Source organism: Thermobia domestica, chromosome 12 (genome assembly GCF_964235325.1).
Source record: "Thermobia domestica chromosome 12, izTheDome1.hap1.1, whole genome shotgun sequence".
Taxonomy (NCBI): domain Eukaryota; kingdom Metazoa; phylum Arthropoda; class Insecta; order Zygentoma; family Lepismatidae; genus Thermobia; species Thermobia domestica.
In genome coordinates this window covers 56,122,687-56,149,229 of record NC_137465.1, presented here as the reverse complement: position 1 = coordinate 56,149,229, position 26,543 = coordinate 56,122,687, and the positions used below count along the sequence as shown (strand labels likewise).

The window sequence follows — 26,543 nt, the reverse complement described above, 5'->3', positions numbered from 1 at the left end:
CCCTCACGATTTTCTAAAAAATTACTCGGACAATTTTATTGATAATTCATAAATAACTATTTCATTAATAACCCTATATTTTAGTATAAGTCATTTCTATGAAAAACAATTACAACGGATAGTTTATTTTTGGGGTCAAGGTTATTTCCCCGACAATTTTCTCGAACGACAGGCGATTTTGTTCAAATTTCGCAAATAAATATTTCATTAATAACCAAAAGTATATCTTAACGCATTGTTCGAAACAATTCACAAGAGGTAGGTTACTCTTCACGTGTTCTTTTTGAACGACTTTCCCAAAGTGACTCATTTGATTTTTTTCATATTTCATAAACAATGATTGCATTAATTGGTCTATTATATGTCTAATGAAAATGTGCTCAAAGTGTGAGTTAGTTTTGTAGTGTGGATTTTCTTCAATCGAAGTTTTTTATTCGATAATCTGACATTCGATGTATTTGAATAATACGATAATTTTATTCGTATTATCCAAATACACACTTCAGTAACAACTACTTCCTAACACAGTTAAGAAATTGAATTGAAAAAGTTTAGTCCGGTGGCCCTGTAATTGAATATTTTTTGAGAAACTCCCTAGCTTTTTGTGGTAAACTTAGGCTTTTCTTTTTCGAGCGACAAAAGAGAGAAGAAAATATAGTGATTGTGAAAATAATATCAAATTCAGATTTCAACGGATTTACATGTTTCATGGCGTCTACATACCGAAAATGTGACTTTTCGACACCCGTCCTTCCGGTCCGTCCGTTCGGCACACTTTTATATGCACTCGCCTACAGGCCATACCGTTCAACTTATCTACACCAAATTTTAAACTTAGGGTTTACTTAGTATTCTTACAGGAGCTTTTCCATTTTTTCCTACCACCTAAAATAAGTGTGGTTTACAAACAGCCGAAAATCGAAAAACGCTATTTTCTCAAAAATGGTTTTAACAATTTTGTTTATTTTTCATTAATCAATATTTAATTAACAACCCTATATTGCAGTATCAGATATTTCTCTTAGAAAAATTTACAAGGGGTAGTTTATTCTTGGAGGTGACTTTTTCTCGACGATTTTCTCAGAAAAGACCCTGGCGAATTTTGTACACACTTCATAAATAAATATTTGACCTTACAACATGGTATAAGTCAATTGACCTGAAAAATATATGAGTAGTAGTTTATTCTTGGACTTGAATTTATTCTCAGTGAGTTTCTCAAACACGACAAGTTGGCAACCCTGTATCTCGACAACGAAGCTGAATTCGAAAACTGCAAGAGGACCATTTGTCTCCTTTTGATATCACGAATCACCTCCCGAAGTTTGTGGACATCTTTCAGGTTCACCCTTAATGAAGCTTCTTTTCGAAAAGTTAACTATTAACTTTAGGCATTGTTTATCTTTTTTTAAATCACAAATGTCGTTATTAATTTTAAGGCAGAGAACTACTTCTGAGAGAATAGATCTTGAAAGATAATATTAAAACTTAGACTTTTGTTTTCGAGACATTCCAGACAAGACGAGACATTTTACAAGCTATCTCGTGTCCAAAACATTTGCTTCGTATTATCTTGGATGTCACAAAGCGCGTCTTGTCTCTTTCTCGAGACATGTCTTATCTCGTGCGCATTCGTTAACACTTGGAAAGGATTATCTTTCTACTCAAAGCATTGTTTTTATAATGGTTGCATATTTATGATAATTGCTGTCCACATAAATTACAGTCCTTTCAGTTGAATTAATTTTTATTATTATTATTATTGAAATTGCAATATCTAGTTTAACGTTGGTCGATTGTGCACCTACGCTAAGGGAGAATGATGATGAATGAAATGGTGAAATGAAGAAAGTGGGAGGAAAATGGAAAATCTCAAGAAAACACATACCCATGCACACGGTATTTGTCCACCTCAAATTTCACTTGGCGCGAAGTGGAATCGAGCCACGGACCCCATGCACCAAAGGTGAATGCTCTATTATTATTATTATTATTATTATTATTATTATTATTATTATTATTATTAATAATAATAATAATAATAATAATAATTGTAGCGAGCTCAACGGGTTTCAACCGTTCGACTTAACCAACGTTTGGGTCAGGAGCGTCATTTCAGATTTTGCTTGGGGGGGCAAGACCCCTTGATATAAGTAAAATTCTGCATTTTTCTCTGATTTACTACTATTCTATTGATAAAATCTATATACATCTCAAACTCAGAGGGGGGCAAATGCCCCTCCCTGCCCCCCCTAAATGACGCCCCTGGTTTGGGTGCCTATTCGTTCGTCGGCTCCATGAGAACTTCTCATAAAAGACATTTCATTTTAATGAAACTAGTAAGTGCCTTCTTTTAGCTCTGCGAAGTAACTATTGCTTGGAATATGAATCTGCAAAACATAAGAGGTAAAATTAACCAAATGGTGCAAATTTCCACTTATATATACAAAACAATTTTGCAATATCAACTACGTGAATCTTGTCCCATAAAGAAGCCGAAACCCCTACACCGAAGAGCCCTCCGAGATTTGATCATTGTCCACACGGACTGAAATTGTCATTTGAAGCCAAGGCTTTAATATGAAGCCAATAATTTCTTTAAAATAGACGGAAAATTCGGAAGTTATAAGCATTTTCATATTTTTGCCTTTTCTTATAAGGGAGCCGTAGCCCCCTATACTGAAGAGCCCCCCCGGAGATTTGATCATTGTCCACTCGGACTGAATTTGTCATTTGGAACCAACACTTTAAAACGAAGCAAAATATTTCTTTAAAATAGACGAAAAATTCGAAAGTTATAAACATGTTAATAATTTTGCCTTTTCTCATAAGGAGGCCGTATTAGCCTATACTGAAGAGCCCCACGAGATTTGATGATTGACCACTTGGACTGAAATTCTCATTTGAAACCACAACTTTTAATATGAAGCCAAAAATTAAACTTTTACATCAATTTAAACTGACTGGGTTCCGGTTACCCCACTATTGTTTAGTTTAGTTAAGTGGTAATTTCTGACAGCTTCACATCATCAAAAGAATGTTTCACTTCAACTCCCCTCCCCCAGGAGTTCGTGCTGGATCCACCACTGGAATCAATAGACACTCTTCCTATTCTTTTTGTCACCCTTGATTGTGTAGGGGCTCCCTCGTACAAATAAAGAAACGGTAATATAACAATCAAGGGGCGCTATATATTAGGTATTTTTTTAGTTACCTACCCCTAACCGCACAGGGCCATCTTTCGTAGAATAAAAAATATTACGTGATATTCCAATCATGAAAGGGGAGAGGATGCTGTAAATATATTTCTTATTCATTTTGTCTGTCCTGCTTATCAAAAATTACTTTCTGTTGGAAGGGTACTGAAATGAGAGGGGCAAAATAAAAAGTCGTACCCCCTCCTACATGGTTGCTCAAATAAGTACTAAAGAAAGCATTTTAAACTAAGATATTTAAGATTTAAACTAGGAAACTAAGATATCCTTACATTATGTAAGGATGGCATATTCAGGATTATTATTATTATTATTATTATTATTATTATTATTATTATTATTATTTGAATGTTTTTGGAGCACCGAAATTTTGTGAGACGAACAATGATATGTAGAGGTTTAAGATGGGTGGTCATAGAGGAGGAAAAACCAGGATTTTTCTCTGTCTGACTCTAACGTAAAGATTATGTGCTGAAGGTAAGAAGCATCATCATTCTACAATAGGTTGCTTTTACGTAGAATATCAATTACTTGAGTTCTCCTCCTTCGGTCTACTTACCTTATGTAGTAAATTCAAAACAATTTCAATTCAATACAAATACATTGTAAAACTTTTCCGTAATTAAACATCTAGGGAAAATTAAACATTTAATAGGGACATCTGTTATCAAAATATCCAAACACGTAGATAGAAGAGTATCTAGTGAGAAATATTGTGAAACTTTATAAAATTCTCCAAATTAGAATTAACATTTACTGGGAAACATTCGTTATGCGCCAGCGAGCATATGGTGAGCAGTGAGCACAGGGGAAATAATTACGAAACTGTTTGCAAACAAAATTAGGGACGCTAATGCAAGTGCGACAACAGCATTTTTTCTTTTTTTGGTATCGTCATGAGTTTTACACATACGTTACAATTTAATTCTTTCCCACATAAATAAATAAATAAAATAACCGTAGTGTAGAGATAAAAATGACAACGGCATTTCCATGGGATCGAACCCGCTACCTTCAGCATACAGACTCATTGCTTTAACTAACTGAGCTATTTATTTTTTTACGTGAACTGAGCCTGTTCCGGTAAAGACGATATTTCATTACGATCGTCCTACCAATTCGTCCTTTTACATAGATAATTTCCACTATTTGCTCTATCTTTATGTTAATACTTAGCATATATTCATATATTTGGAGTTTGCAGATGATGCATATAATAAGACATACTAGAAATATTCGTTAAAAGTTTAGTTTGTAGATTTAATCCACATTTCTCTCAATGACATAGATGTCGCTGCTTCGTGTTGAAATGCAGAATTCCCTCGTGTTCTTGAAAATTTCCCACTTTAGCAGAGTTGGCAATTCTCGAGATTTCTGTCGATTTAATGTTTTTTGCTTCTAATTTCTTTATTTTAAGCTAATATCTAACACAAATATTAAAAACGGGTTTGTTATTAACCTGTCCTGCTGGGGAAACCTTCCGAAATTTCGAACATATAAAGAAAACGGAGATATTTTCAAAAAACTTCAAAATAAAGAGACGCGTCATTTATTTTGCTCATGGTAGTACACCTCCTTCTTAGTATAGCGCCAGAAGAAATGGTAACACCTACTGAGATCTATACTCCTTGCAGACCGTTTATGAGGTCCAGCGCGGCGATTTGAATCGTTCATAAACAGATAGACGATCCACCATGTTTGTTTGTTTTTTAGGATTTTAGGATTTAGATTTCTGGGCTTTCGGTATCTAAGGTCATTTAGCCGTTCACCTTTGAGGGATGACGTCCCTTGGCGAGCAGACAATCCTGGGAAAAGTTAGGAAGAAAAGATTGGGGGAGGAAGGAAACGGCCTGGGACCTATAAGTTAGGTACCACCCCGGCATTTGCCTGGTGTGAATGAGGAAAACCTGATTCAGGGTGGCTGGCCTGAAAAAGCGTTTTACTCTTTTTCGACCGAGTGCCCACACCGGGAATCGAACGTTTGTTTATATTGCGTGTGCTGCTTTCAGCGGTCAACGTTTGAGGTAAGTGAAGTGGGTTCTGAGAAGTTTAGTAAATACTTATACTGTACTATCGCAGTACTTTCAACATGAAATCAGTAATGTTACAATTGTTATAGAGTATTGGAAATACCTACCCATGTGGTTTGTTATGAGTACTCTTATGAAATGGAATAGCGATTTTCAGGATTTTCCTGCTCACAGTGACTTAAAATTTAATTCAAAATGCTCTATATACGAGTGTTATCATCAGCGTTCTAGCATATCGCTGCCCACGGTCGAAAACCACTCACTGACAGTGCTAGTTGTTTTTAACTTTATTTCGAGACTGATACCAATTAGGAAAAATATTTTTATTTTCATCAAATTTATTTCGTGATTCTGGGTAAGGGCGTAAGTACAGGGTAGCTTGACTGCCAAATTTTCAGCACTAACAAGATAAAGAGGCCAATGCTTGACTGGACGCGATTTTGTTTTGAGAAACCGTTCATAACATTAAAGAGATTAAATATATGTTATTTATTTTTATAATTATAGTAATGCATGGTACAGCCAGCTTGTTGCACTTAATAAAAACTGTTACCTCTTCAAGATGGATATTACCTTTTAAAATGATTTTCATCGAATTATTTCAAGAAAACATGGTAGTTGTAAAGCCGTGGTAATTGTAAAGCTCTCCTAAAGTAAATCAGGATTATAGTATGCATCATCTCCTATCAAAAACCATTGTTTATAGTACTCAGAATTTATTTCATGAATAATGCGATAATGCGTACTGTATTTCTAATGGATTCACCAGTGTAAATCCGTATGGAATAAGTAAAGGTTTTGAGCCGATTGTAGGTTAAATATAATTTAAGTTTTCGGGGACGGAAACCTTCTCAAAAATTTATTAGTTTCATCAGATGGGTGCGTTGTGTTAAAGATTGTACGAATAATTTTAGTAGAGAATTGACTTTTGGAATAATGCAGAAAGACTTATTATTGGATATGACAATTGAAATTAGAGCTTTGTTTCTCTCTGAGAGGATGAAAATTTTAGAAAAAGTTATTTCACTGCAATTTTCTGGTATGGTACTTTAAAAACATCTAATTCATAGTATCAATTAGAATGGTAACCAGCCCAAGCGCAAAAGAGTGACATCTAATATGAAATATTGTATTTAAAATTAGACTCTAATTTTTAAAATCAACGTGGAAGTTCGTATCACTGATATTTTAGATAATAATAATAATAATAATAATAATAATAATAATAATAATAATAATAATAATAATAATAATAATAATAATAATAATAATAATAATACATTTAAATGTGTGTATTTCTTATCTTCTACATGTATCTCCACTTTACCATTTTTACTGTACGTAATAATAAATACCATTCGCTTGCTTATTTGTATTATACTGAACATGATAAAAAGAAATCTAACTTCAACTATGAACACAGCTATTTGTAAACACTCTGGCTGAGGTGCGTTCGTAAGTCTCACGTAAAATATTGAGTTACGATGCCACCTTAAAGTTTAGGATTAGGGAGGAAACAGAGGGGTATCTATTTTTTAGTACCAAAAAGCATAGTTTTATATTACTTCATCTAGAATAAAGTACATGTCCGGGGTGGAGACAGGGGCGTAAAGCAATGTCAGATTTCAGTCTAACTTAAGAAAAGTATAGCTAATGGCTCACCTTTGTTGAGGGCCTTTAAGAAATTTAAGGGAAAAACCTGGATGTTCATGCATTTCCAAAAATAAGGTAAAGAAATATAATAAAATTACATGTGGCAATAATGTGCTTCAATGATGTAAATAATGGGTCTCCTCGTGCTAGCCTCCTCCGTAAGATTTCAGTTCACAATGGACAGCTGGACGTACAAAATACCCAGTTATTTTCAATTGCCTAGGGCTAGTTCAAATATCAATCTGGCTCTGGGGACAGGGTACGCCTCTGGGCACCACCCGCCCGCTCTCCTTTTTCTAGCATCGTCATTGATAACACATATTCCGTGCCACACTGTAGAACAAGTACGAATTTCAGAAAACTCTCTGAAGACCAGTGGCGGATCTAGAAGGTAAAAACGGGGAGGGGCAGCCAGTACCCAGACTATAATAGGTATCTAGAAACTTTCAAAAATATATGAATAATAGCTTAAATTATGTTGTCAGTGAAAAAAGTAAGGGGGCTAGGCTCCCTCCGGCCCTCGCCTAGATCCACTACTGCTGAAGAGCAAATGTCGTGATCCAAATAGCAGACAGTTGTCACGATGGATGAAGCGTAGAAATATCTCATTGCTGGTTATACATTCAGGCGCAGATACATCGTGACAGCGATACGAAAGGCCGATACAGCTTTGTTCGACAATGCCAGAATAGAATTCCGCATATGTTATAACGGGATTCAGCTATGTGGGAAAGTTGCTAATATATAAGACTAAAAAACGTCCTCAGTTATGCGCTACGAATCTATATAAATCAGATTTCAGGTCATGCTGTCAGAACATTTGAGCCCTTATCAGCAAATGGAACAGGAAATCTAAACTTAGGTCATTCTGCTACTTGAGATTCCTGTAAAAATTCATGATTCAAGTGCAACAGATTTCTGTGGCTTTGGTCACGACCCGCTCGGGAGAGTAATACTCCCGGAAGTACATTTTTTCGCGCGCTACTCTAGCCAGCTGTTTTACGCACTATCCTGGTCAGTTGTTTTAAGTTGGTCACAAAATTATATCATTTAGTACAAGGGGAACAAAACGAGCCTTATATCATGGAGTACAAGGACAACAAAACGAGCCCTGCGGGGCTTCTAATCCGCTCCTACTACTACTACTACTTATCTGCACAAAAGTAAGAAAATCACATTTTTCAGTATTATTTTAATTTAAAAAGTGTTATAAAAATGTTAAAAAAACTTTCCTCGGGCCGGGTTTGAACTCACGCCAAAAGAGATTTTCGTAATTAGTATATAGCGCTAGGCCACTCGGCCACGAGAGCCGACAACAACAATCGTCTGAATTCTGCTATTTGAAGGCAACGTGGCAAGACATAGATAACGCCAACCAATCAGAACTCCGTTTTTCGTTCCTACTTCCGGGAGCATTACTCTCCTGAGCTAGTCCTCTTTGGTCTGCCGAAAATACATCTTTATGATTTGCGTGCGTGCACCCCCGTGGCCTCTTAGAAACTTTAAGAGAGAAATGGAAACTAAATACTCTTACCCGTGCACCACCGGAGATTTTCTCCACCGTAAACTTCGATGGCGGGCGACAGTCGATATTATTGTGGGTCGAAGAGAATATCGTCGGTACTGACAATGAGGTTCCTGGAAAAGTTAATACTATTCAAATTCCGTTCAATATAAAGAAAACAACCTTCTGCATAACAGCACATTGTGCTTCGGCATTTCAAGAAACACAAAACTTAAACAATTTGAAATAAATAGCTTCTTTCCGAATTAAATTTGTTGTAATGCCACAAGAGCACAGCTTCGTTAAAACACTTGACTGTTATACTTCAGTTTCAATTACAACTGTAGAATAATAAAAATAAATTAATGCTAGTTTCAAAATTTGTAGTTTTTCAAATATTAGTAATGCTTGAGCATTTAGAAACTTATAATTAATATTATTTTATTACAATTTATAATAACTCCTATAGAGTCAATCCATTCTAAGTGATCAAGCATGAGCCGTTCGACCATATCCAAAAAATCTAATTCTTTCATGAATGTTTATCCTTTGTCAGGGTACTTCAAAACCACAATTAATTATATTTTTACAACATCCCATGGCGACACAGGGGCTGGCGCCAATTTTTTTTCGATTTTAGGCGTTTATGCTGTTTTGAATATCTCAGCATGTATTTGTCCTAACAAATTGAAAAATGCTGGATGTCTCCAACTCATGCAGAGCTAAAACTTTGATCTTTTAACAATTTTGCCTAAAACCACTTGAAAGGGGTGATCTGGGCCTTCAGTAGCAACATCCTTGGACATTGAATACATGTTTGGGAAGAGGAGACACTTGATGTAGAGGTCTGAATAGTGTGTGCATGTAGTTCGGGGTCTCAAGTTAATACACAAAAATTTACAGACCTGTAGGCCTGAAAAATCATAAAGTTGGGTAATTACGCCAATTTGGCATATTTCACTGTTCAATATCTCCAATGGGCCTGGATGAAAAAATCTGAAATTTTGGGAATAGTTCGTCCTTTAGTATACCATAACACACAAGAAAGTTGGTTTCGTGCTTTTGAGCAGAAGGGGTTCAAAGTATTAAGTAATAACGTCATATTCTAAGAGGTGTTTTGTTCATAAATTCAACTGGGAATTTGTTGTTTTGAAGTAAAATAAAGCAGAATGAATGGTAAGTCCAGTCAAGGCTCTCAAGCTCGTTTCTTTCCTCTAGTTATAACACTGCTTTAACACACCCACAGTAGTACTGGTGAAGAAGCCACTCTCAACAGAAGGCGAGGAAAGTCAAAATGCACACTTAACAACAAAAAAAGAAGTCCATAAGTACTCCTTGCCCTTGCTGCTTGCTACATGACTGATATTCAATCATGTTAATTTTTGTTTTAACTGTCAACTCATGCCGGAGACAATTGTCTTTTCGTTTGATATACATTTCCAAGTCAGTGAACACTTACTTGCTATGAACACTGACTTCGGACTAACCATTCATTCTACTTTATTTTACTTTACAACAACAAATTTCCAGTTGAATTTATGAACAAAACACCTCCTAGAATATATCATTACCTAATACTTTGAACCCCTTCTGCTCAAAAACACATAACGAATTTTGTTGTGTGTTATTGTATACTAAAGGACTAACTATTCTCAAAATTTCAGATTTTTTTCATCCAGGCCCATTGGAGATATTGAACAGTGAAATATGCCAAATTGGCATAATTCCCCAACTTTACGATTTTTTCAGGCCTTTGGGAGCAGCTACAGGTCTGTAAATTTTCGTGTATTAACTTGAGACCCCGAACTACATTAAGAATATGGTGGCAGCCGTTGTGTCGCCGTGGGTTGTTGTAAAAAATAATTAGTTGTGATTTGAAGTACCCTGATATAGGTTAAACATTCATGAAAAAAATAGATTTTTTTAAAAAGGTCGAGCGGTAATTTTTTTCTTTTTCCTCGATTACTTTGCATGGATTGACCGTATAATGTTTTCATCACCAAGTAGTAATATAAACAATTTTATCGTAGTGTTAAACAACTTTATTAGTAGAAGCAAAAAGTAAAATAATTTGCTCATATGCTGTGAGTTTTTTTTTTTTTTCTTTTTAAGATTGCAGAGGAACTGAATACTTGATATCTCTAACTGGATTCTTCCAATCATCTAACCGGATCAGTTGGTATTGCCTTTATGTCAGACCTTACTTATGACTTATCCAAGGAGTGTCGATGGGTATTAAGGTAAATAATTAATTAATGTTTTCCTTTAAATATGAAAAAAATAACTTAAAATAAAAACGTTTTAGTGTCGAGTCCAACGATCTTGCATCGTTTGGCCTAATACTCGTTTCGCCTAACTAATTATCTGACACTTTTATGACAGATAAAAGATAAGCTTTATGTCCGCCATTTTAGGCGAAATAAGAATACTCGTTTGGCCTAATCCTCGTTTTGCCTAAAATGGTGGACTATAAAAAATCGTGGAGATAAAACTGGAGGGATATTTTTCGAAAAAGAAAATATTCCCTACTATGTGAAGAACTGAGAAATACAAATTAGTTTTCCCATAACTAATTTGTAATAGGACTATTTGCTTTCGGAAAAATGTTTTGATAATTGTACAGTTATTTGTGAATATTAATGCCCCCACAGGGTGTATAGTGACTATATTTGAGATGAGAGAAACACAAAAAGTTACACCTGTTATTAATTTTGTTTAAAGGTGAGTGCCGTTCAAAAGTAAATTTTAGTTTGCAGTTTGTTTCCAAATATCTGATATTGTCAAATGGTACTGCTAATCGGTATGTTAAAGAAAATATAGTTTGTGTGTTTCTTCTTATCTAGGTGCAAAAGGTATTTTATTGTAGGCTTTGCTGACCTTTCAGACGATTTCATTCCAGTTTCAACGCTTTTTTGAAACTGTTAATGCATTATAGGGGATCATATTGTGATTCTATTGTAAATACAATTCGTATGAAATTTGTAACTATTTCGAGCTAGATCTGTCAAAAGATCTCTGAATTTGCACATAACTTAACAATGGACAACTGTGATCGAAATGAGCGATTTGTGACAAATCGCTCCGCTGACAAGTTGCTCTTTGGATAATTCCATAATTCAAACATCTCAATGTGTTACTGACAAAGAAAGAAGATAAGTATTATTCATTTCTTATTATTACTTTTGAAACTACAACTTTTGAGTTGAATTTCCACTCGTTTTACATACTACCGGGAATGTCCATAGCGTAAATCTCTGAGATGCACAATGAGATTGAAATCCGGGCTTCTCGGTGGTTGTTTCAGCAGGAAGAAGTTGAATGCTCCTCCAAACAGATGGTGGCCAACCGGGATCTGTTACGAGGGTGGTTGTCCTGCTGGTACAATCCATTTCCACTCGTATGACAAAAATAAATATATATTTGACTCTGGTGATCTTCCTACTTCGATACAATACGGGTGAATAATAGGTACCAAAGGTCCAAAGCATTGCTTACAGAAAAACACTCTATAAATCAACATGCTCTCCGTTATCTTGTACAATTCCAACTGCATGATTTCGTTGGGCTGGCACCAAATTAGAGATCATTATCGGCGTGAAGAGATTGACATTGAGACTCATCGCACCACGGAAAATGTTCGTAAAAGTGTAAGTGTTCGTAAAATCTTGATGAACACACATTTATGGGTTATCATGTTTCACTCCCGTATATTATTCGTATTATATTCAGACCTAAATTTCCCATTCATTACTCAAAAAGATTATACTACAAAAGCAACTTTTGTATTTTTTTTTATAAGTTTACGAATGCTTCTTTTGTAATTTTTTTCATAGTTTGTTATTACTGTTATCAAATTTTAATCAAAGAAAAACTCTAAATATTGTTTCGTTTTAATAATGTTTACTATTGATAAAATACATCGAAATGCTGTAGTTTTTTTGGGGGGGAGGGTTCATACAAATCCCATGAGAGGCATTTATTGAAATCAGAAGTATCTTTGGTATTTTTTTTTATGTATAAATGGGTCAAAGCCAAAGTGGACTCAAATAATTCGTATCTTTATTCACTTTTCTTACTCATATGCAAATTAAGTCTATTTCTTCTTATCTATGTATTTCTTTAACTTGGACTAATAAAAGTCGTAATGAACTAACTTGAACTAAATTAGTACATCTGTATTCTGCAGCATTTTGAAATTGTCCATATGTAATTCTGTATAATGGTTTCACTTGTGCAACTGGTTATCTTTTTGTCCTTCTGAAAATGACTCTTGACAGTTACATTAACAAGTACCTAAAGATCAGCACAACGTATTTTTACCAGGAGTCCTTCATTAGTGAATCGGCAGACATATCGCATTTGTGGTCAATTAGTCCCGGTTTCGAGTTCAAATGGAGGACAATTCTCTCGGATGTAAGCCGAGAAGCGGTTTGATTCCATTTAAGCTTATGTGACATCTTCCAGCATAACCCGGTTGTTGCATAATAACACCAAGATGAAACAAACTTATTTCTCTCCATATGTGATATAAATACATAAAGCAATTTTTTTAAACAAAAACCTGGTTTAAACCCAAAAAATACCGGATTTAAACAATAAACGGGTCTATTGTTATTTTTTTTAAACATGGTTTTTGCAAATTCTGCATCGCACCATGCTACTCGTTTTTATGGTCCAGTCACGGCATTCTGTTGCCAGTGTAAAACATTAACCGTAGTGACATATAATGACAAGTAGTAACCTCGTGGGTCTTCTGAAGTCCATACGATGAAGCGAACGTTGTCTACTAACTACCCGGCTGAACCCCTTATTCAGTTGGGTGTCCGTCTTGGCTGAGGTTTACTGGTGTTCGGTGCAGTAAGCAAAGTTATGAAAACATTTATACCTTGTTCTCTTACATGTGAGTTGCTTTTTACATTGTTAAATTACTCTAGATTTCCAAATTATGCAGATTCAATATTGAAACCGGAAATATATCTATAACTTACGGCAGGAACAGAGTGATAGTGTGAGACATGCAACCTGTTTATCGGAAGCTGAATTCACATCAAAAACGATTTCTCATTATCTCTTACGATTTTTAATATTTAGGAATCAATATTGAAACCGAAAGTTGTACTAGTTCTTACTTTAATAGAAGACTCAAGCTGAGATGAAATCTATTCTTAAGATTTGGTATCCATACCATAAATCGTTTGGATCGTTGGAGAACGTGTCGATATATATATGATATATGAGTGGGCCAATGGCAAAACCCGTTAAATTCACTTTAAAAAAAAATGAGATAGTGGCTGCTGTGGAAAAATTACTTATTTCCAAATAGTATTCAGTAGAAAAAGCCATTTTAACTAGTTAAAAATTGAGATTGAAATATGTGCTAATTACCAAAACTTGTTAAATCCATCATGGCAACAGGTGCAAAACCAGTTAAATCTCTCTACCATATTCAGTTTCATAAACTGTTAAATCCCAAACCTGCAAATAACTTCATGAGAAAAGCAGAATCAAACCCGATTAATTCCATATTTCAAACAATTTTATATAGGATTAGTTTTGTAATCTGAATATTTATTGCAACTCTTCGTAAATCATTCGAAATTTTATTTGGTAGAACTTGAAGTGTGTGGTTTCATTATTGTTTTATTTTTGGACTGAAAATTGAAAAGAAACGAAAACGAAATCTTTAATTTTACGTCCCACGGATACGCCGGTTAGGCTAAAGGAGACGGTGATGATGAGAAATGAATGAAATGGTGGAATGAAGAAACTGGTAGGAAACGGGAGAACCCCGAGAAAACACACGAGCACGGTGTTTGTCCACCACAAAGTCCACACGGCACGAGCTGGGATCGAACCAGGAACTCCAAGCACCGGAGGTGAACGCTCTACTACTGAGCCACCGCGCACCCTGGACTGAAAATGGAGACTCAATACGTCTTAACCTAACTATTCGTAAAACTTTTATGTGCTTACTTGCTTTTCTTTAATGATTACTAGACAAATGCACGCAAAATCGAAAGAAAACGATACTCTAGGCAGCGATGATCATAACTTTGTTATCAGACAACACCAAGATTGTCTAGAGAACGTACGAGACGCATGAAAAACTGGAAACAAAATGTAGCCAAAAAGACAAGGTGAGTAGACTATCTTATGGTTAAAAGTAGTTTTTTTTCTATTTCAGGGTACCTCTTTACTTTGAACAGAACATTGTTGGATTAGGTTCTTCTCTAAACAGTCTCTTCAGCTTCAGCAGAACCTCTTTCTTAAAATGTCTCGTGTCAATTATCATTCAAAAGTATAACATGCTTCTGGTACGAGGGTCACTACGAAAGTTTTGAGATACGCATTGTTGTGGCATAGTATTTGAATTCCAACAATTGCGTTCGGTAATGGTATCCAGGGCGAAGAAGCGAACCAAGTTTCAAATCGCCTCGCTTATCGGCGTGGCCGTATCGCCTTCACTTGTTTGTTAATGTGAGCAGTATTCGGCTGTCTAGAATGGAGCTCGAAAGGGAACATTTTCGGGTAATGATCCTTTACGATTTCAACAGTGGTTTGAACGAGACACAAAGCCTTGACTGTTTGCAGAGGGCATTTGGGGACCTTGCTCCTTCCCGTGCTACAATTTTTCGGTGGTTTGGTGAAAATCAGAAGAGGCCGGACATCCTTAAAGATGAAGAGAGAGTTGGACGTCCGACAACAGCTGTATCAGATGAAAACATTGCCTCTGTGGAACAAATGATTCGAGAAAATCGTCGAACAACTTTCGAAGACATTGAATCTACAGTGAACATTGGATCGTCAGCAGTAACAAAAATTCTTCATGATCATCTTGGCTCAGGAAGGTTTCGTCTCGTTGGGTGCCTCACACTTTGACTGAACAGCAGAAGCGCATGCGTGTGGAATGGTGTGAAGAAATGCATGCAAGATTCGATGGAGGCAATTCTTGACGCGTCTCTGACATTGATACTGGTGATGAGACTTGGATCTATCAATTTGACCCTGAAAATAAACGCCAGTCTACAGTTTGGATCTTTCCAGACAAAAATCCACCCACGAAAGTGAAGCGACCGCGAAGTGTGAGGAAAAAATGGTCGCAACTTTCTTCTCCAAATCTGGCTATGTTGCAACTGTTCCACTTGGAGAACAAAGGACTGTCACTGCTCAGTGATACACCACTGTTTGCCTAACAAAAGTGTTCCAGAAGCTTCGGAAACGGCGTCCAAGAACTGGATTCCGTGGGATCCTGCTTCATCATGACAACGCGTCCGCACAGACGGCCAACATCACAATTCAGTTTTTAAAATCTACGGAGGTCAAACTTATGATTCATCCGCCGTATAGCCCTCACCTGGCCCCGTGTGATTATTTTCTGTTCCCCAGGATCAAAGATCGCATGCGTGGGAAGAGATTTTGCAGCCCTGAAGAAGCTGTAGTGGCTTACGAGAATGAACTTCAACACTTGAAGAAAAAGACTGGCAACACTGCTTCCAAAAGTGGATTTCGGGGATGCAAAAATGTGTACAGTGTAATGGTGAATACTTTGAGAAAATGTAAGTGTAAAATTGATTTTAAGTATGTAAGTTATTTTACATCTCAAAACTTTCATAGTGACCCTAGTACACTCTGCATCTTAAAAAAAAAAAAAAAAAAAAAAAACAGCTAACGCCATGCAAGTAGGCAACTCAATATATACCTTCTTATCCCATAATCGTGTCTGGTAAAGGGACCCCCTCGCAATTCTAATTTCAAACTACACATGTATTAGTATCGATAAAATGAAATAACAAAACCGAGACGAAATAAGATTCATAAGTTAATTTACGGAGAAACTGAAACACACACAATGAAAAATAGAAACCGGATAGATGTCTATTACACAGAGGTTCAGAAATGAGGCAGAGAGAGAGAAGGCGAGAGAAGAACTAAAAGAAAAGAGAGAACAGATAAAAATGTGGAATTTTAAACTTAGTAAGAAAAGAACCCAACATTATAAAGTTACGTTACCAGAAATCCAACAGTAATATAGAAATAACGTTGGTTTTCAGAACTCTTCGAATATATAGAGGATGCTTGAAACATACATTGTCACTTTCAAAAAGGATAGCATACTCAATTTCCAGTAGAACTGTAGATCTCACAGACACATCTGAGATACTGTCAACAGTTTAACACATGCTTTGTTTCCGCGTGTTTCGTTTGTAAATTCGGTAGTGTTCATTGGACGTACTGATGCAAACTACATTATAATAAACCCAGTAGGTAGCGTAGGTAATATCTTCCATTTCAAACTGCCAATGCAATGTGAACGAAAAAAGAAAAAACGAAAAGGAAAAGGGCGAAAGAAAGAAAGATAAAATTGAATGAGTGCTATTTTACTGGTAATTTTTTATCAGAAATATCCTATATTAAAGGTCCAAACCGTATCGTAATGAAAAGTTACAAATGTTCAAATGGATATTTGGATGTTCCTTATAGATGTAGCAGACCTTGCATGTTTCAAATTTCAACGTGAATAAATCACATTGAATTATAAGATTGAAACAAATTTGTGTCGAATTAGTATAAATAAAATTTTGTTTTCAAATAATCAAAGAGGTTGTCATTTTCTAGTCTTTTCCGAAGATTTATCCGTTCTGAACATCCAAAATCACTTTAATCTCTTGCGGATATAACGTTGTAATTTGCACAGATAGAATGAACACGCTAGAGCTCAAACGGAACATAGTGTCAGTCGGATGATCGTACCCTTTTACGGTACCTTACATTGTTGTTGTTGTTTCCGGTGTGCTGTTTAAGTGGCCCCAGTTTGTTGTAGTCATGCGATGAGTTCAAATATGCGTTTGATTTGTTTTTGCGTGTTAGTTATTGATGTTAATTATTGAAATGTTTTCTTTCTTATTAATACAAGTCGAGATGGCGAGGTTATTCTATAACTGCACACTATATTCACATATAACTAATATCAATTACAAATGATTTTTGACATCATATCAAATCATTCTAAATTTTCTACGTAAAGTCTATTATGTGTTTGTATTACCATGATAACAGTAAAATTCTTCGCATCTCACAGAATCATCGTGATACTTCTGTTAATATTAATATAAAATTTTAGTATCCATATGCTTTTATAATTCCGTTAGTTTCCGGTACAGATTTTTAATGACTTGATGTCCTTATGTAACTTGAAAGGTTAGGTTAAATCAGCTGCGGTCAACTTGTCGCTTTTCCTTTAATTAGTGCGATGTATTGATCCATGAAATAAAATATTATGTTTATAGTATAATCAGGAAAGTGTTAAACATTGTAGATTTTCTTTTTTTTTTATTCATATTCATTTGTATATATTGCATGCTCATTTATACTGATCATCCATGATGTTGTATGTTGTAAAATGTGATTCCATGGCATATAAGCCAATTTAGAATATGCTACAGATAGTAAGACTATTCATGGCTTTGGATTAATTGTTTTAACAAAAGAGACACTGACCAAAGCTTAAAACTTTACTTTATTTTAAATTATTTTCATTAATTTCGATCGTGTCTGAAGAAGGATATGCTAGATATCCGAAACAGTTACAAATTATAATTTAAAATAAAGTAAAGTTTTAAGCTTTGGTCAGTGTCTCTTTTGTTAAAATGCTACAGATATATGTAAATTTATGAAATGATTCCCAAAGTGGAATAATAATGTAGTATATGAATATGGGCACATATGTAATATGTGACGGAAGTGCACGGAACATTTTCTTCATCATTTTTCCTTTAATCTATTCTTGTACGTTGCTGAGTCTTAAATGAAGGATAAATGGATCAATGTATAATTATAGGAAGTATTAGTAGACAAACATCGCACTTTGATGAGTATTGTTTCATTAAAAAGTAGTAACCTATATTGACCTGTTTGACCTGCCAAAGAAACGATTAGTAATGAATCATTTATATGATCACCTTTTCTTCTTTGTACCGGGAAACTATGAATATGTAAATCTTGTTACAATAATAATGTATTTATTGGAATCTATGTAATGACCAAAGGTAAAACTGAAACAGTGCAAAGTTAAGATATTTAAAATCAAATTTATTTTGAAACGATAATTCAAAAGCTTTATAACAATCTTTTTGATTTGTAATTTGTTTTTTTTTAACTGAACCAATAAATAATAATTTCAATTTTGAATCTATGATTCCATTCCAGAAATTCAAATTGAATATCTAGATTATCTGCTAATAGTAACGTACATTGTAAGTTTGTGTCGAACATGTGCTAGATGGCACACTGACTAAAGTCTCATTATTGGTCTACCGCTTGAGCAAGAATCTGCTATTGCTTTTAAAATTCCGTTGTGCGTGTAAATTAGAAATCAGTACTTAATATACAAAATAGGGTTAAGTTAGCCAAGCTACTGAATCTTTAAAATACGTTGATATTTTTTTCAATGCAATTCAGGATTTAGATTTATTTCGGGATTTTTTCCTCATTCCTGGGCAAGAACCTTACAAAATTGGCCACACCAGCTAGGATTGATTAAATTTTCTTTCTTCTTTTTGTAATGAGAGAAAGGTGTAGTACAAAGTTGGCTTAGATCAGCCAGAATACTGAATATTCAGTTTTTCATTGTTTTATCAGAAATTAGTCTGTTACACCCAGAAATAAAGAAAACCACATTCCATCCAGGAAAAAATGCAGAAATAAAACATATTATGCAGTTATTTTCGCCGTGCAAATTCAAAAGAACGCGAATAATAATAATAACCTTTATTATAAAATTGAAAGTGATTGTGATTTATGGTCTCTTGGACCACCCGACCGATCTCGATCAAATATTCAACATTGATAATGTTCGGACCTGGGAGTACTTTTATCTATACGTTTTGATGGTGTTACATAGGGGAGGGGGAGGCTGGAAAAAATATATATATATAAAAAAATTAATATGTCTTGGATCAAACGATCAATCTGGATTAAATTTTCAACATAGATTACGTTTGTGTATGGAATGCTTTCAATCATTTCACTTTGATGGTGGAATGTGCAGAAGGGGGAGGACGGGGAGATACACAAAAATCAATGTAAACAAAAATAGAAGTGACTCTGTTAATGAGTTAATAAGTCTTAAACCATCGGACAGATCTGCATCAATTCTTCAATATGGATGAAGTTCGAGCCTGGAGTGGTTTTCATCATATCACTTTGACGGTAAAACTTAGGAAAGTGGAGGGGAGGGGAAATATATATAAAAATAAATAGAACTTAAAAACTCTTGAACCACGCGACCTATCTCGATCACATTTTTAATATAGATGAGGTTCGAGTCTGATATGGTTTTTATTATTTCACTTTGATGCTAGAACTTAGAGAAGGGGAATGTGAAAAGGATGTATATAAACATAAATAAAAAATGAAATGAAATCTTTGAGTTTTACGTCCCACGTTTACGGTTAGGTTAAAGGAGACAGTGATAATGAGTAACGAATGAAATGGTGGAATGAAGAAAGTGGGAGAAAACGGGAGAACCCCAAGAAAACCCACGCACACGGTGTTTGTCCACCACAAAGTTTACTTGGCGGGGACTGGGATCGAACCCGGGACTCCAAGCACCAGAGTTTAACGCTCTCACACCGTGCCGCCGCGGCCCCAAAATCATAAATAAAAATTAATATCTTGAAGCACCGTATTAATCTCGATAAAATTTTCAACCTATATCAAATTCGAACCCGAGATGGTTTTCTTCATATCATTTCGATGGTGTAACTAAAGGAAGGGTGAAGGATAGCAACATTTAAAGGAGAACGAAAAATGACCGATATTAGTATCGAATCTATAATTTTTTGAATCGCTGAGATGAACAGTGACACATCTAATACCGTTTAAATCGAAATTCAGCCCGCAACATGGAGATCAAAATAACCAATATCATTGTCTAATTCATAGTTTTCTGGATGGCTGAGATGGACAATGACACTGAAGATGCCGTGCTCCGCAACATGGGAAAGGGAGGGGATATATAAAACTCATCGAAAATGACGAATATCAAAGAGCGCTTTAGTAATTTTAAAAAGTGACTGAATAACGGAGCATATTATTATTTTTTCTCAATTTAGCCTAGTTAAGCGACCAATAGATGCTAATAATAATAATAATAATAATAATAGTAAGTGCCATTGAGAACATTAACACTTCTAATCTTCGTGAAGCTACTGCCAACCTGAGGAAACGTGTGAACCAGTGTTTAAATCAAAACAGGGGACACTCCCAGCATCCGCTGTAGATCTGGTAACTCATTTCTGATAGTAGCAGTGTTACCGGGTGCATGTAAGTAAATGTTTTATCATGATAATTTCAAAGTTTCTTTTTCGTTGTTTATAGGAATTGCATAATGTAGACAGATCCTTAACACACCTTTTGATGCACTGAAACATCAACAAAGTTGCCAATTCAGAGTATTAATTTATGAAAACTGCGATTTCCCTAGTTCCCCTTACAGAGGCCTCATCCGATTAGTTATTGGTTGATATGAAAAATTCTTTTTTCTGCTCCATAGTTTCCAAGCCACTCCAACTAAACAAACTGAAAATTAACAACAGAACACCATACGAATGAGTTATGAGTCTATTTACATGTTTTGCAAAAAAAAAAAAAAAAAGATGATTTACACCTTCGGTTGCAACTGGCAACACTGTGCGGTTCCTACCGTACTTCAATCGTTGCTCTCTAATTTTAAAATATATGAATGAACAAGGGTTCATTTTGGTATAACCATTATTCGTGTATCACTTCAGGTTCAAAAGTTATACTATCCCAAACTCAGGGTTGCATTGTATATTGGACACCCTGTAGAAATCAATATTTGCACATATTCGAAAAATTATCAATAAGTTTTTGCCTTCACATTAAAAGACTGAAATTGGGAGTTTGATACATTATTTGCCCTTTTCCACACGGTCATCGTGTAAAGTTACACAAACTTACTTTTGAAGTTGTCTTTCAAATTTCACAGTCATTATTAGGTGAAAGTGTCACATTGACTAGAAAAACCATTGCTTGGTAGTGTAAATGTCGTAAGCATCCGAATAAAATGCCTACTTTTCATTGAAATCTGAACATTTGGAAAGAAGAAGAGTGATGTCATTGTAAACGAAACAAACTGATACTTTATTGGATATGTCACCATGCTTTACCTTCATCGCATCACGATGTTTATATGAGCAAACCCCTGTAATAGAGCCTAGTCGCGCTTTGATCTTATGATCAGTGCGGATTACTCCCACAAAACTGAAAACATTACCCTCTTGATAGAACGCTGCGCACATGCGTTTATGGATGGGTGTAATGTTTCAATTGTTTATTCATAACTTTAGTCTGCGAGTGATGTTGAAGTAGCCAATATTCATCGATGATCAGAAGACAATCACAAAATTCATTCTCATCGGTTACGCAGAGGGGCAATAATTCAGACGCACTACCGACTCTTTGCTGTTTCTGAAAAGATATAAGAAAAGTTTTACACTTTCACTCATCTCAGACATATCTTCAAACCTCTTGTATCAAGAAACATAAAACATTCAAATTTGTAACTGAAGATGTGAATATATTTAGTACGAATATTTCATTCACTACTCTATATTTAAATTCTCTATAGTATGTTTACACATTTTTATAATACGCGTACAAGCATCACTATATATTTTGGAAATTTCTAAATATGATATTTTTCAGATACTCACAACGAAAGATTTGGAAGCAAAGAAGGTGTTGCGTCTGGTGGAAGCTTAATATTTCACAAAGTAAGTAATTTTATACTTACCACAGAGTCAGGAGCAAATTATTTTGCTTTGTTTCTTTTTAAATTTATTGCCAAGATAATGATTGATTTAGGATTTTTGAACTTTAGATTTCTGGGCTCTTGGCGTCTAAGGCCATTTAGCCCATCACGTTTTGAGGGATGACGTCCCTCGCCCAGCACACTATCCAGGGAAAGGAAAGAAACGCCCTGGGACCTATAAGTTCGGCATTTGTCTGGTGTGAATGAGGAAAACCCAAGAAGACCTCATTCAGGGTGGCTGACCTGAAAAAGCGTTTTACACTTCTTCTACCGAGTGCCCCCACCGGGAATCGAATCCACAGCCGTATAATGATTGATATTTTATTATGATATATATAGGCCTACCTATTCGATGTACAACTTAAAAAATGTGAGATGCATTTCATTTTACATTATTTGAGACATATTAATTAAGTGGTTTTTCTGATTGCATTTAAATCTGGAACTCGATATTTATTTTAACGCAATTACTTTTATACAATTTGACAATATTATAAAATTAATTGAAATGTTATCTCCAGTATTATAGAATTAATAACCGTATTCCTAAGGCATAGTTTACAACTTTAAAATTGGATTTGAAGCACCGTTGTTACCCTTGCTAACCACTCACATCAATCTATAACGGGAGAATATCAAAGGGACAAATACATTTTGTTAGTACGAAATATTTTTTTCTATTATAAGATGTAATATTAATAGTTCCAGTAAACCGGTTTCTTCTTCAATATTGTACCTGGTATTTCAATGTCCGAACTTTGTGAAAATTATTTTTATCATAATTAATACAGTATTCATTAGTCAAATTTTATTGAAGTATTATTAACAACGACATAATGCAAATGAGTATCGGCAAAGCAAACAACATTTAATAGAGGTGGGAGAAGAAATCAATAAAAATTCCAGTTCACTTGAAAGAAAAGAAAACATTACCTTCTCGTAGCCTATTAATCCAGAGATGTCCTTGATATACGGTTGCTGAAAAATAACTATGTACTAAAAAGTGTTATAAATTGTGCAATATTGATTCTTGTTTATTAGAAAAGCATGTACACGCATGTCCAAAATGATTGTCGCATATCTATAACTATCTTCTTGTAAGATTTTGCAGGGTACTTTTAATACTGATACTACGTGTATAACGGGAAATATATATTTGTGGTAAATTTCATAGGAAAAAATTATAAATACGAAAACTGGACAGAGTAAAACAAAATGTTGCTAAATGGACAAGAAAATTTTATTTTAGTTTTATTGTTCTTGTTTACTATTCTTTTGACACGAAATTTTTCACATACATGTCTTTGCCGATTGTATAGATACTAACATTATAAGAAATACCGGGCAAATTCGTTATCAAATTATATTCCTACAACAACATATTTATAGACATGTGACAATAATTTTCGACAGGAGTGTACATGTCCTTCGTTAAATAGGAAAACATAATAATAAGTTAAATCGCAACATATGTCCGTTCTTAAACAGTTAGACGATCCAGCATGTTTGTTTATTTTTTTTTTTAGGATTTTAGGATTTTAGGATTTAGATTTCTGGGCTTTCGGCATTTAATTCCATTTAGTCCTTCACTTTTGAGGGAGGACGTCCCTCGACGAGCACACACTCCGGAGAAAGGGAAGGAAGAAAGGATTGGAGGAGGAAGGAAGCGGCCTGGGACCTATAAGTTAGGTACCACCCCGGCATTTGCCTGGTGTGAATGAGGAAAACCCAGGAATACCTCATTCAGGGTGGCTAGCCTAAAAAAGTGATTACACTTTTTCGACCGAGTGATCCCATCGGGAATCGACCATGTTTGTTTATATTGCGTGTGCTGCTTCCAGCGGTCAACGTTTGAGGTAAGTGAAGTGGGTTCTGAAAAGTGTAGTAAATACTTATATTGTACTATCGCACTACTTTCAACATGAAATCAATAATGTTACAATTGTTATAGAGTATTGGAAATACCTATGTGGTTTGTTATGACTATACTTATGAAATGGAATAGCGATATTCAGGCTGTTCCTGCTCACAGTGACTTAAATTTTAATTCAAAATGCAGTATACATTCGCGTTATCATCAGCGTTGTAGCATATCGCTGCCCACGGTCGAAACCCACTCACTGACAGTGCTACTGATTTTTAACTTTATTTTGAGACTGATATCTATTAGGAAAATTATTTTTATTTTCATCAAATGCATTTCGTGATTCTGGGTTAGGACGTAAGTACAGGGTGGCTGGACTGCCAAATGTTCAACACCAAGATACAGAGGCCAATCCTTGACTGGACGCGATTTTGTTTTGAGAAACCGTTCATAACATTAAAGAGATTAAATGTTATTCATTTCTATAATTATAATAATGCATAGTACAGCCAGCTGGTTCCAGTTACTAAAGATTGTTACTATAGATTGTTACTTGTTCAAGATGGATATTACCTTACCAGGTGATATTCATCGAATTATTTCAAGGAAACATGGTAGTTGTAAAGCAGGGTAATGGTAAAGCCCTCGCAAAGTAAATCAGGGTCATAGTATGTATCATCAGCTATCAAAAAACATGGTTTATAATACTCAAAAATTATTTCGTGAATAATGGCATAATGCGTACTGAATTTCTAATGAATTCACCAGTTTAAATCTTTATGGAATACGTAAAGGTGTTTAGCTGATCGTAGGTTAAATATAGTTTAAGGTTTCGGCCCAGAAACCTTCTCAAATATTAAATGAAGGCATTGGATTGGTGCGTGTTAATCTGAAGTTTGTACGAATAAATTTAGTAGAGAGCTGACTTTTGGAATAATCCAGGAAGACTTATTATTACATATTAGAATTGAAATGAGAGATTTGTTTCTCTGTGAGAGAATAAAAATTTTAGAAAATGTTATTTCGCTGCAATTTTCTGGTATGGTACTTTAAAAACATCTAATTCATAATATCAATTAGAATGGTAACCAGCACAAACAGTAAAGAGTGACATCTAATATGAAACTTTGTATTTAAAATTAGACTCTAATTTTTAAAATCGAGGTAGAAGTTCGTATTACTGATATTTTAGATAACATCAATAATAATAATAATAATAATAATAATAATAATAATAATAATAATAATAATAATAATAATAATAATAATAATAATAATTAAAGGTAGTAATATGTATTTTTTTTTTAAATTTATGGGTATTGTGTATTTTTATGGGTACAATTGTCCTTTCGTTTGATCTACATTCCCAAGACAGTGAACACTTACTCGCTTTGAACACTGACTTCGGAAAGTAGATCAAACGAAAGGACAACTGTCTCCTGCATAAGTTGACAGTTAATACAAAAATAAACATGATTGAATATCATTGATATAGCAAGCAGCAAGGGCAAGGAGTACTTAAGGACTTTGTTTTTTTTTTTCTTTCTTTTTGTTAAGTGTGCATTTTGATTTTCCTCGCCTTCTGTTAATAGCGGCTTCTTTACCAGTGCTGCTGTGGGTGTGATAAGAAAGTGTTATAACTAGAGGAAAGAAACGAGCTTGAGAGCCTTGACTAGACTAACCATTCATTCTACTTTATTTTATTCACAACAAACTTTCAGTTGAATTTATGAACAAAACACCTCCTAGAGTATGACGTCATTAGCTAATACTTTGAACCCCTTCTGCTCAAAAACACAAAAATAAATTTGTTGTGTGTTATTGTATACTAAAATACTAACTATTCCCAAAATTTCAGATTTTTTCATCCAGGCCCATTGGAGATAATGAACAGTGAAATATGCCAAATTGGCATAATTCCCCAACTTTACGATTTTTTCAGGCCTTTGGGAGCAGCTACAGGTCTGTAAATTTTCGTGTACTAACTTGAGGTCCCGAACTACAGCCGTTGTGTCGCCATGGGATGTAAAAAATAATTATTTGTGATTTGAAGTACCCTGATATAGGTTAAACATTCATGAAAAAAATATATTTTTTTTAAAAGTTCGAGCGGTAATTTTTTCTTTTTCCTCGATTACTTTGCATAGATTGACCGTATAATGTTTTCATCACCAAGTAGTAATAATAAACAATTTTATCGTAGTGTTAAACAACTTTATTAGTAGAAGCAAAAAGTAAAATAATTTGCTCATATGCTGTGAGTTTTTTTTTTTTCTTTTTAAGATTGCAGAGGAACTGAATACTTGACATTTCTAACTGGATTCTTCCAATCATCTAACCGGATCAGTTGGTATTGCCTTTATGTCAGACCTTACTTATGACTTATCCAAGGAGTGACGATGGGTATTAAGGTAAATAATTAATTAATGTTTCCTTTTAAATA

General features: G+C 34.8%; 1 long non-coding RNA gene across 2 annotated transcripts in view; it reads left to right on the top strand.

The window, feature by feature from the left end:
• The window catches only part of LOC145665714 (uncharacterized), a 147,428-nt gene that overhangs the window by 107,565 nt on the left and 13,320 nt on the right, over window positions 1-26,543 (top strand). For both annotated transcript variants that reach the window (XR_014127618.1, XR_014127617.1), the window contains 3 exons: window positions 10,515-10,642; window positions 22,131-22,198; window positions 26,384-26,511. This is a non-coding gene — a long non-coding RNA (uncharacterized LOC145665714). The remainder of the gene's footprint in view (window positions 1-10,514; window positions 10,643-22,130; window positions 22,199-26,383; window positions 26,512-26,543) is intronic.